The following is a 13,864-nucleotide window of genomic DNA, read 5'->3' on the forward strand; positions in this document are numbered from 1 at the left end:
ATATAACTACTACACACTATATATAATAACTATATATAACTACTATACTATATATAACTACTACACTATATATACTACTACACACTATATATAATATAATATATATAACTATATATAATATAACTACTATATATAACACACTATATATAACTACTATACTATATATAACTACTATACTATATATAACTACTATACTATATATAACTACTACACACTATATATAACTACTATACTCGACCAAGAGATGTGCAGTGATCCAGATCAGCTGAGCGTTTTGTTTGGTTCAAATGGGGGTTTGTTGCTGAAACAAATGGTCCTGCTCTCTGACCATGTGAAGACCTTTGGCATGCAGGTAAAAAGCAGAAAATGCAGACACAGACAGATATTGGTGGTCGGGGCTGCTTCAGTTGGCCTTGTCCCAAATGCCAATCTATTCCCTATATAGAGGACTACTTTTTTGGACTAGAACTCTATTTGGTCCTGGTCCAAAGTAGTGAACTACATAGTGAATGGAGTACCATTTGGGACACGTGCTCTGTGGTGATTAGCTAGAACCCAGTTGCAATGATGTCACTATAGCCAGATTTGAACCAGTTCTGGTTGTAATGTGGTTGTAATGGCGTTATTTCATCTAGCTCTGCCCGATGGCAAAGAACTACAAGGAACATGGCGGCACATGGTGGCATCCAATGGTTATGTAGTTATATCAGATGGTTATGTAGTTATATCAGATGGTTATGTTATAATGGTTATATAGTTATATCAGATGGTTATGTTATAATGGCTATGTAGTTATATCAGATGGTTATGTTATAATGGTTATGTAGTTATATCAGATGGTTATGTTATAATGGTTATATAGTTATATCAGATGGTTATGTTATAATGGTTATATAGTTATATCAGATGGTTATGTTATAATGGTTATATAGTTATATCAAATGGTCAAATGGTTATGTAGTTATATCAGATGGTTATGTTATAATGGTTATGTAGTTATATCAAATGGACAAATGGTTATGTTATAATGGTTATGTAGTTATATCAGATGGTTATGTTATAATGGTTATGTAGTTATATCAAATGGACAAATGGTTATGTTATAATGGTTATGTAGTTATATCAGATGGTTATGTTATAATGGTTATATAGTTATATCAAATGGTTATGTAGTTATATCAGATGGTTATGTTATAATGGTTATATAGTTATATCAAATGGTCAAATGGTTATGTAGTTATATCAGATGGTTATGTTATAATGGTTATATAGTTATATCAAATGGTCAAATGGTTATGTAGTTATATCAAATGGTTATGTTATAATGGTTATGTAGTTATATCAGATGGTTATGTTATAATGGTTATATAGTTATATCAGATGGTTATGTTATAATGGTTATATAGTTATATCAGATGGTCAGATGGTTATGTAGTTATATCAAATGGACAAATGGTTATGTTATAATGGTTATGTAGTTATATCAGATGGTCAGATGGTTATGTAGTTATATCAGATGGTTATGTTATAATGATTATATAGTTATATCAAATGGACAAATGGTTATGTTATAATGGTTATGTAGTTATATCAAATGGTTATGTTATAATGGTTATATAGTTATATCAGATGTTTATGTTATAATGATTATATAGTTATATTATCAAATGGACAAATGGTTATGTTATAATGGTTATGTAGTTATATCAAATGGTCAAATGGTTATATAGTTATATCAAATTAGAATGGCTTAGTTAGAATGGCTTAGTTAGACTTAGTTCTACTTAGTTAGAATGGCTTAGTTAGACTTAGTTCAAATGGCTTAGTTAGACTTAGTTCTACTTAGTTAGAATGGCTTAGTTAGACTTAATTCTACTTAGTTAGAATGGCTTAGTTAGACTGGCTTAGTTAGACTTAGGTCTACTTAGTTAGAATGGCTTAGTTAGACTGGCTTAGTTAGACTTAGTTGTACTTAGTTAGAATGGCTTAGTTAGACTGGCTTAGTTAGACTGGCTTAGTTAGACTTAGTTCTACTTAGTTAGAATGGCTTAGTTAGACGTAGTTCTACTTAGTTAGAATGGCTTAGTTAGACTTTGTTCTACTTAGTTAGAATGGTTCAGTTAGACTTAGTTCTACTTAGAATGGCTTACTTAGACTTAGTTCTACTTAGAATGGTTTAGTTAGACTTAGTTCTACTTAGTTAGAATGGCTTAGTTAGACTTAGTTCTACTTAGTTAGAATGGCTTAGTTCTACTTAGTTAGAATGGCTTAGTTAGACTTAGTTCTACTTAGTTAGAATGGCTTGGTTCTACTTAGTTAGAATGGCTTAGTTAGACTTACTTCTACTTAGTTAGAATGGCTTAGTTAGACTGGCTTAGTTAGACGTAGTTCTACTTAGTTAGAATGGCTTGGTTCTACTTAGTTAGAATGGCTTAGTTAGACTTAGTTCTACTTAGTTCAAATGGCTTAGTTAGACTTAGTTCTACTTAGTTAGAATGGCTTAGTTAGACTTAATTCTACTTAGTTAGAATGGCTTAGTTAGACTGGCTTAGTTAGACTTAGGTCTACTTAGTTAGAATGGCTTAGTTAGACTGGCTTAGTTAGACTTAGTTCTACTTAGTTAGAATGGCTTAGTTAGACGTAGTTCTACTTAGTTAGAATGGCTTAGTTAGACTTTGTTCTACTTAGTTAGAATGGTTCAGTTAGACTTAGTTCTACTTAGAATGGCTTACTTAGACTTAGTTCTACTTAGAATGGTTTAGTTAGACTTAGTTCTACTTAGTTAGAATGGCTTAGTTAGACTTAGTTCTACTTAGTTAGAATGGCTTAGTTCTACTTAGTTAGAATGGCTTAGTTAGACTTAGTTCTACTTAGTTAGAATGGCTTAGTTCTACTTAGTTAGAATGGCTTAGTTAGACTTAGTTCTACTTAGTTAGAATGGTGGATGGTGTTTCTTCTTCCATAATAGTTTAGTCGCTCATCATCTATTTCAATGCTGCAAGCAAAATGGCACAACAAGAAAGCAATGGAGATGCGCTAGCTGAGCCCTTTATCTGAAGACAGATAAAAGCTATTCAAGAGAATGGAGACTATATACATTCACATGAAAAAGCCATGGTGAGCTTGGCATGGAAGAGTATGAGAAAAAGTTGCAGTAGGTACAGTAGCTATGGTACAGTAGCTATAGTGCAGTAGCTATGGTACAGTAGCTATGTTATAGTAGCTATGGTATAGTAGCTATGGTACAGAAGCTATAGTGCAGTAGCTATGGTACAGTAGCTATGTTATAGTAGCTATGGTATAGTAGCTATAGTGCAGTAGCTATGGTACAGTAGCTATAGTGCATTAGCTATGGTACAGTAGCTATAGTGCAGTAGCTATGGTACAGTAGCTATGTTATAGTAGCTATGGTATAGTAGCTATGGTACAGTAGCTATGTTATAGTAGCTATGGTACAGTAGCTATGTTATAGTAGCTATGGTATAGTAGCTATAGTACAGTAGCTATGTTATAGTAGCTATGGTACAGTAGCTATGTTATAGTAGCTATGGTATAGTAGCTATAGTACAGTAGCTATGTTATAGTAGCTATGGTACAGTAGTTATAGTTATACACTGAACAAAAATGTAAACGCAACATGCAACAATTTCAAAGTTTTACTGGGTTACTGTTCATATAAGGAAATCTGTCATTGGAAATAAATTAGGCCCTAATATATGGATTTCACATGACTGGGAATACAGATACATCTCCTCCACATAGAGTTGATCAGGCTGTTGATTGTGGCCTGTGGAATGTTGTCCCACTCCTCTTCAATGGCTGTGTGAAGTTCCTGGATATTGGCGGGAACTGGAACAAGCTGTCGTACATGTCGATCCAGAGCATCCCAAACATGCTCAATGGGTGGTGACATGTCTGGTGGGTATGCAGGCCAGGGAAGAACTGGGACATTTTCAGCTTCTAGGAATTGTGTACAGATCCTTGTGACATGGGGCTGTGCATTATCATGATGAAACATGAGGTAATGGCGGCGGATAAATGGCACGACAATGGACCTCAGACTCTCCTCACGGTATCTCTGTGCATTCAAATTGCAATCAATAAAATGCAATTGTGTTCATTGTCCGTAGCTTATGCCTGCCTGCCTATACCATAACCCCACCGCCACCATGGGGCACAACATTAACATCAGCAAACCGCTCGCCCACACGATGCCATACATACTGTCTACCATCTGCCCTGTATAGTTGATTCATTCATGAAGAGCACACTTCTCCGGCGTACCAGTGGCCATTAAAGATGAGCTTGTACGCTCCTACATTGTGTTACTGAGTGGCCCTTTATTGTCCCCAGCACAAGGTGCACCTGTGTAATGAGCATGCTTGTTTCATCAGCTTCTTGATATGCCACACCTGTCAGGTGGATGAATTATCTTGTCAATGGAGAAATGCTTTTTTTTTCTCGTTTTTTTGTGCGTATGGAAAATTTCTGGGATCTTTTATTTCAGCTCATGAAACATGGGACCAACACTTTACATGTTGTGTTGATATTTTTGTTCAGTATAAATCACACCTATATATTCATTTAATGATATGAGAGGATGACATGAGTCAGTAGTTTAGATATCTTTATTTATTTAATTGAGGCAAGTCAGTTAAGAACAAATTCTTATTTACAATGACGGCCTACACCGGCCGCCCAATCACGGCCAGTGTGCGCCGCCCAATCACGGCCAGTTTTGATACAGCCTTGGATTCGAACCAGGGTGTCTGCAGTGACGCCTTAAGCACTGAGATGCAGTGCCTTAGACCGCTGTGCCACTCGAGATATACAGTATATAGTATCATAAATGACACAGATCCTATAGATAAATCCCTCAACATGCCTGTCAGTGGTTACTGCTACAGGGACAATCACATACATTCAACATACCTGTCAGTAGTTACTGCTACAGGGACAATCACATACATTCAACATGCCTGTCAGTAGTTACTGCTACAGGGACAATCACATACATTCAACATGCCTGTCAGTAGTTACTGCTACAGGGACAATCACATACATTCAACATGCCTGTCAGTAGTTACTGCTACAGGGACAATCACATACATTCAACATACCTGTCAGTAGTTACTGCTACAGGGACAATCACATACATTCAACATACCTGTCAGTAGTTACTGCTACAGGGACAATCACATACATTCAACATGCCTGTCAGTAGTTACTGCTACAGGGACAATCACATACATTCAACATGCCTGTCAGTGGTTACTGCTACAGTGACAATCACATACATTCAACATGCCTGTCAGTAGTTACTGCTACAGTGAGAGGACAATCACATACATTCAACATGCCTGTCAGTGGTTACTGCTACAGTGAGAGGACAATCACATACATTCAACATGCCTGTCAGTAGTTACTGCTACAGTGACAATCACATACATTCAACATGCCTGTCAGTAGTTACTGCTACAGGGACAATCACATACATTCAACATGCCTGTCAGTAGTTACTGCTACAGGGACAATCACATACATTCAACATGCCTGTCAGTAGTTACTGCTACAGGGACAATCATGCCATACATTCAACATGCATACATTCTGTCAGTAGTTACTGCTACAGGGACAATCACATACATTCAACATGCCTGTCAGTAGTTACTGCTACAGGGACAATCACATACATTCAACATGCCTGTCAGTAGTTACTGCTACAGGGACAATCACATACATTCAACATGCCTGTCAGTAGTTACTGCTACAGGGACAATCACATACATTCAACATGCCTGTCAGTAGTTACTGCTACAGGGACAATCACATACATTCAACATGCCTGTCAGTAGTTACTGCTACAGGGACAATCACATACATTCAACATGCCTGTCAGTAGTTTACTGCATTCAACATGCCTGTCAGTAGTTACTGGGACAATCACATACATTCAACATGCCTGTCAGTAGTTACTGCTACAGGGACAATCACATACATTCAACATGCCTGTCAGTAGTTACTGCTACAGTGAGAGGACAATCACATACATTCAACATGCCTGTCAGTAGTTACTGCTACAGGGACAATCACATACATTCAACATGCCTGTCAGTAGTTACTGCTACAGGGACAATCACATACATTCAACATGCCTGTCAGTAGTTACTGCTACAGGACAATCACATACATTCAACATGCCTGTCAGTAGTTACTGCTACAGGGACAATCACATACATTCAACATGCCTGTCAGTAGTTACTGCTACAGGGACAATCACATACATTCAACATGCCTGTCAGTAGTTACTGCTACAGGGACAATCACATACATTCAACATGCCTGTCAGTAGTTACTGCTACAGGGACAATCACATACATTCAACATGCCTGTCAGTAGTTACTGCTACAGTGAGAGGACAATCACATACATTCAACATGCCTGTCAGTAGTTACTGCTACAGGGACAATCACATACATTCAACATGCCTGTCAGTAGTTACTGCTACAGGGACAATCACATACATTCAACATGCCTGTCAGTAGTTACTGCTACAGACAATCACATACATTCAATGCCTGTCATGCCTGATGCCTGTCAGTAGTTACTGCTACAGGGACAATCACATACATTCAACATGCCTGTCAGTAGTTACTGCTACAGGGACAATCACATACATTCAACATGCCTGTCAGTAGTTACTGCTACAGGGACAATCACATACATTCAACATGCCTGTCAGTAGTTACTGCTACAGGGACAATCACATACATTCAACATGCCTGTCAGTAGTTACTGCTACAGGGACAATCACATACATTCAACATGCCTGTCAGTAGTTACTAGGGACAATCACATACATTCAACATGCCTGTCAGTAGTTACTGCTACAGGGACAATCACATACATTCAACATGCCTGTCAGTAGTTACTGCTACAGGGACAATCACATACATTCAACATGCCTGTCAGTAGTTACTGCTACAGGGACAATCACATACATTCAACATGCCTGTCAGTAGTTACTGCTACAGGGACAATCACATACATTCAACATGCCTGTCAGTAGTTACTGCTACAGGGACAATCACATACATTCAACATGCCTGTCAGTTACTGCTACAGGGACAATCACATACATTCAACATGCCTGTCAGTTACTGCTACAGACAATCACATACATTATGCCTGTCAGTAGTTACAGGGACAATCACATACATTCAACATGCCTGTCAGTAGTTACTGCTACAGGGACAATCACATACATTCAACATGCCTGTCAGTAGTTACTGCTACAGGGGATTTCAGTAGTTACATTAATCTACATTCAATTTTAAAATAAAGTGTTACATAGATTCAACATGCCTGTCAGGTATTTAGTTACTGCTAAAAATAGGAGTTTCCTCATTCAATCAGTAGTCTGTATTTAGTGTAAAATTCAATAACAAAATCTTCAGATTTAGTTTACTGTTTTCATCCCTCATTAATCTCATCAGAATTGCATTGAGATGTTAAGATTTAAGATATTCAATTTTAAAATAAAGTGTTACATAGATTCTGGACCGTTTCCCAGGTATTTATTGTTGCTGACTCGTTAAAAATAGGAGTTTCCTCTCAGGTTCCGCGGTCTGTATTTGAGTGTAAAATCCTCCAAGTCATCATAAAACTCTGGCAACAGAGTGTGATGTTTACCCCTAAGCCAACCCATCCCACGGTGCCTTAGAGATGGGCCTGTTATGGCCAAAGTTGAAGAGGCCAGTCCCAACCCATCCCACGGTGCCTTAGAGATGGGCCTGTTATGGCCAAAGTTGAAGAGGCCAGTCCCAACCCATCCCACGGTGCCTTAGAGATGGGCCTGTTATGTTGAAGAGGCCAGTCCCAACCCATCCAACTTAGAGTGCCTGTTATGGCCAAAGTTGAAGAGGCCAGCGAAGGTTGTTCCCTAGTTTAAGAGGCCAGTCCCAATCCATCCCACGGTGCCTTAGAGATGGGCCTGTTATGGCCCTAGTTTAAGAGGCCAGTCCCAACCCATCCCACGGTGCCTTAGAGATGGGCCTGTTAGTTGAAAGACCAGTCCCAACCCTAGCCTTGAAGAGGCCAGTCAGTCCCAACCCAACGGTGCCTTAGAGATGGGCCTGTTAGTTGAAGAGGCCATAGTGAAGATGGGCCAGTCCCAACGGTGCCTTAGAGACGGGCCTGTTATGGCCCTAGTTGAAGAGGCCAGTCCCAACGGTGCCTTAGAGATGGGCCTGTTATGGCCCTAGTTGAAGAGGCCAGTCCCAACGGTGCCTTAGAGATGGGCCTGTTATGGCCCTAGTTGAAGAGGCCAGTCCCAACGGTGCCTTAGAGATGGGCCTGTTATGGCCAAAGTTGAAGAGGCCAGTCCCAACCCATCCCACGGTGCCTTAGAGATGGGCCTGTTATGGCCAAAGTTGAAGAGGCCAGTCCCAACCCATCCCACGGTGCCTTAGAGATGGGCCTGTTATGGCCAAAGTTGAAGAGGCCAGTCCCAACCCATCCCACGGTGCCTTAGAGATGGGCCTGTTATGGCCAAAGTTGAAGAGGCCAGTCCCAACCCATCCCACGGGCCTGGTGCCTTGAAGAGGCCAGTCCCAGAACGGGCCTGTTATGGCCCTAGTTGAAGAGGCCAGTCCCAACCCATCCCACGGTGCCTTAGAGATGGGCCTGTTATGGCCAAAGTTGAAGAGGCCAGTCCCAACCCATCCCACGGTGCCTTAGAGATGGGCCTGTTATGGCCCTAGTTGAAGAGGCCAGTCCCAACGGTGCCTTAGAGATGGGCCTGTTATGGCCCTAGTTGAAGAGGCCAGTCCCAACCCATCCCACGGTGCCTTAGAGATGGGCCTGTTATGTGCTTAGAGACGGGCCTGTTATGGCCAAAGTTGAAGAGGCCAGTCCCAACCCATCCCACGGTGCCTTAGAGATGGGCCTGTTATGGCCTAGTTGAAGAGGCCAGTCCCAACCCATCCCACGGTGCCTTAGAGATGGGCCTGTTATGGCCCTAGTTGAAGAGGCCAGTCCCAACCCATCCCACGGTGCCTTAGAGGCCAGTCCCAACCCATCCCACGGTGCCTTAGAGATGGGCCTGTTATGGCCCTAGTTGAAGAGGCCAGTCCCAACCCATCCCACGGTGCCTTAGAGATGGGCCTGTTATGGCCCTAGTTGAAGAGGCCAGTCCCAACCCATCCCACGGTGCCTTAGAGATGGGCCTGTTATGGCCCTAGTTGAAGAGGCCAGTCCCAACGGTGCCTTAGAGATGGGCCTGTTATGGCCCTAGTTGAAGAGGCCCACGGTCCTTAGAGACGGTGCCTAGTTGAAGAGAGATGGGCCTTAGAGATGGGCCTGTTATGGCCCTAGTTGAAGAGGCCAGTCCCAACCCATCCCACGGTGCCTTAGAGACGGGCCTGTTATGGCCCTAGTTGAAGAGGCCAGTCCCAACGGTGCCTTAGAGATGGGCCTGTTATGGCCCTAGTTGAAGAGGCCAGTCCCAATCCATCCCACGGTGCCTTAGAGACGGGCCTGTTATGGCCCTAGTTGAAGAGGCCAGTCCCAACCCATCCCACGGTGCCTTAGAGACGGGCCTGTTATGGCCATAACATCGCTGGCTGCTACGGTAACGTTTGAAGTGTTTCTGACTCTCTTTTTAAACATGACACGTGCTTCAAAGTTAAACCAAAGTCAAAAGTCAATATGTGACAGTGAACTTCAGAAGAAGGTAGCAAGAGGTTTGTTTCTCAAAGCCTTTGCGTTGCAGTGAACAAAAAGTCTCAAGAAATTGTGTTGTGCTTGTGGTCGTGTTGTGACGCAGAAAACAACTGTACAGATATTGTTACAAAATATATACTGTCATGTAATGTGGATGTGTACATTTTATAACAAATACTAAGTAATATACCTTCGAGATCATTTTCAAACACTTTTAACCTTGAACTTGAAGTGTTCAGAGAAAACATAGCTGCTGTAGTACTTACATTCTTTGTCTTTAAACGATTTCAAGTCTATTAAAGTGTATTAAAGTCAACATGTCTATTCTTCATTCACTTGTCTTACAAATAGACACGAGTGGGAGTACTTCAGTACACATTGATTCAAACCGTGATGATGTAAGTAGAGATGATCTTAGATGAGTTGTAATTATGTAAAACAACACAGAGAGGACATTTCGTATTTCTGTTTAAATTACAAGTTACTTACAGACTTCCTGGAAACTATAAATACTGGGAAAAGGAAAAATCATAACCATTTCTGAGCATTTTCATGTTTTTTCCCTACATGCCAGAAACCATTATTTTGTAGATCTGATGGTATTTTTGGAAACATAGGTTGGCACCAATGCCCAGTCAGTCAGCAAAGGGTTGGAAAATACTCAATGATGTACTCAGTGTTATGTGAGGTCACCACTGGCGGATGTAGACATGCTCAGGACCATGTCAGCATCACAAAATGGCTCCCTGTTTCCTCTATGCAATACTTTTGGCCAGGGCCCATTGGGTTCTGGTCACAAGTAGTGCACTATATAGGGAATAGGGTGCCACTTGGGATAGAGTTCATTTCTGGACCACAGCAGCAGCTGCCTGCTTCCCTGTGAGGTCCCAGCATGGTTGAGGTCCAGTCCATCACTATTAAAAGAATTCCGGAAGTAAACTGACAATCCAATTCCAATTGAAAAGCAATAAGGGGAAAAAGAATCCGGAATTGGAATTTAAGTTTACTTCCGGAATGGACTTGGTATTGAAACTGACCCCAACTCTGTCAAGTTTCCAGAGACCTTACCTGAGCTGGCCTTGAAAGGAGCCAACCCTTGTGAATGGAAGGAGATATCTGTCGTATCAGTCTGCACAGGCCTTGGATCGAGAGGAATACAGTACCTTGCATACCTGCGGGACCAAAATCTTGCCTTGTGAGGAAGATGGCATGGTCATGGTACTCAGCATGATCGGGGTCCCGGCGCTGCTGCGTGTTGGCCCAGCGACACACCTGCTCCAGGCTACGGGACGGGTTCCCACGCTCGATCAGGCTGATGGACTGAGGAAAGAAGAATACCGTTCTCATTTCAGAAACAATCTACGAGCCTGATCCCAGATCTGTTTGTGCTCTTGCCAACTCCATTGCTGTCCTAGTTAAGCCAATGAGCGACAAGGAGTTGATACCCCAAACAGCAGGCCCTCAGGCTAACAGCCTACCATACCTGCTGAATAGGATCGTCTCACAGTGTTTAATCATCATTATTACTCTTACTAGCGCTCATTCAGCACATAGATGACTACTTCAAAATGGTTTTACCTGCACTATATAGGGAAAAGAGTACCATTTGGGAGGTATATTTATTGTTTTACAGCAACAGCCTAGAGAATGTTCTTTGTGCTTGAGGAGAATATATTTATATTTTTTATTTAACCTTTATTTAACCAGGAAGGCCAGTTGAGAACAAGTTCTCATTTACAACTGTGACCTGGCCAAGATAAAGCAAAGCAGTGCGACACAGTTACACATGGGATAAATGGGATAAACAAACGTACATTCAATAACACAATAGAAAAATATATATACAGTGTGTGCAAATGTAGTAAGATTAGGGAGGTAAAGGCAATAAATAGCCCATAGTGGCAAAATAATTACAATTTAGCAATTAAACACTGGAGTGATAGATGTGCAGAAGATGAATGTGCAAATAGAGATACTGGGGTGCAAATGAGCTGGGTTGGGTGGGCTATTTACAGATGGGCTGTGTACAGGTGCAATTCTCAGTAAGCTGCTCTGACAGCTGTTGCTTAAAGTTAGAGAGGGAGATATAAGACTCCAGCTTCAGGGATTTTTGCAATTCGTTCCAGTCTTTGGCAGCAAAGAACTGGAAGGAAAGGCGGCCAAAGGAAGAGTTGGCTTTGGGGATGTCAACACTATTTGTGTTGATTTCCAATGGCCACCCATTATCACCCCTGGAGAGAGAGCGAGAGAGACAGAGAGAAGGAGACGAGAGAGACAGAGAGAAGGAGACGAGAGAGAGAGAGAGAAGGAGACGAGAGACAGAGAGAAGGAGACGAGAGAGACAGAAAGAATGAGACGAGAGAGACAGAGAGAAGGAGACGAGAGACAGAGAGAAGGAGACGAGAGAGACAGAAAGAAGGAGACGAGAGAGACAGAGAGAAGGAGACGAGAGAGACAGAACGAGCGACGGGTGTAATGTAAACTCTTACCTGTCTGTACCCGACCGTGATCAGGAAGATGAGAAGTCTTACCTGTCTGTACCCGACAGTGATCAGGAAGATGAGAAGTCTTACCTGTCTGACCGTGATCAGGAAGATGAGAAGTCTTACCTGTCTGTACCCGACCGTGATCAGGAAGATGAGAAGTCTTACCTGTCTGTACCCGACAGTGATCAGGAAGATGAGAAGTCTTACCTGTCTGTACCTGACCGTGATCAGGAAGATGAGAAGTCTTACCTGTCTGTACCTGACCGTGATCAGGAAGATGAGAAGTCTTACCTGTCTGTACCCGACAGTGATCAGGAAGATGAGAAGTCTTACCTGTCTGTACCTGACAGTGATCAGGAAGATGAGAAGTCTTACCTGTCTGTACCTGACAGTGATCAGGAAGATGAGAAGTCTTACCTGTCTGTACCTGACAGTGATCAGGAAGATGAGATGTCTTACCTGTCTGTACCTGACAGTGATCAGGAAGATGAGAAGTCTTACCTGTCTGTACCTGACAGTGATCAGGAAGATGAGAAGTCTTACCTGTCTGTACCTGACAGTGATCAGGAAGATGAGAAGTCTTACCTGTCTGTACCTGACAGTGATCAGGAAGATGAGAAGTCTTACCTGTCTGTACCTGACAGTGATCAGGAAGATGAGAAGTCTTACCTGTCTGTACCTGACAGTGATCAGGAAGATGAGAAGTCTTACCTGTCTGTACCTGACAGTGATCAGGAAGATGAGAAGTCTTACCTGTCTGTACCTGACAGTGATCAGGAAGATGAGAAGTCTTACCTGTCTGTACCTGACAGTGATCAGGAAGATGAGAAGTCTTACCTGTCTGTACCTGACTGATCAGGAAGATGAGAAGTCTTACCTGTCTGTACCCGACCATGATCATGCGGACGAGGACGATGTTGATGTTGGTTCCCAAGGACTCATCGTGGTAGATCTCATCAACCTAAGGGAAGCAGCCAGAGAGATAAACAACATCAATTTATTTCTTTAGTGAATTCCTTTAGCCAAGCCATTGCTTCGGGTCCTGCTGAGTTGAGGGTGAGTAGGCCCTCTGCTGAGTTGTGGTTGAGTAGGCCCTCTGCTGAGTTGAGGGTGAGTAGGCCCTCTGCTGAGTTGGTAGATTGGACAGACCTTAGGAATGTGGTGCATGGTTCGCTCCAACCCACAGGCACTAAGGGGTGAAGGAGTCTATAGCCTGGTCTCAGATCTGTTTGTGCTGTCTTGCCAACTCTTATGGTCATTGTCACGCCAATGGTAACAATCATGTGCCCTGGTCAAAAGTAGTGCACTATATAGGGAATAGGGTTCCATTTGGGACATGGTCCCATTAGAGATTGCTTCTGATGCTAGATTCATCCTCTCATAGTGTGCTTCTTAATATGCGATTTGATGATAGCTCATAGTACACAGGCGTACAACAAAGAGTCTACACAGCACATCACATCTGGCAAAAACACAGCTGGTCGTTTGTTTAGCTTTCAGAAGGATAAGGCAGCCAGCCAGGACTGACCCTCCAGAAGGATAAGGCAGCCAGCCAGCCAGCCAGGGCCGGCCTTCCAGAAGGATAAGGCAGCCAGCCAGCCAGCTAGCCAGGGCTGGCCTTCCAGAAGGATAAGGCAGCCAGCCAGCCAGGGCCG

At 42.3% G+C, this 13,864-nt stretch overlaps 1 pseudogene; it reads right to left on the bottom strand.

Moving 5' to 3' along the window:
• The window catches only part of LOC124019537, a 135,436-nt pseudogene that overhangs the window by 38,998 nt on the left and 82,574 nt on the right, over positions 1-13,864 (bottom strand).

The sequence above is a fragment of the Oncorhynchus gorbuscha genome, unplaced genomic scaffold, assembly GCF_021184085.1.
Source record: "Oncorhynchus gorbuscha isolate QuinsamMale2020 ecotype Even-year unplaced genomic scaffold, OgorEven_v1.0 Un_scaffold_624, whole genome shotgun sequence".
In the NCBI taxonomy this organism is placed as follows: Eukaryota; Metazoa; Chordata; class Actinopteri; order Salmoniformes; family Salmonidae; genus Oncorhynchus; species Oncorhynchus gorbuscha.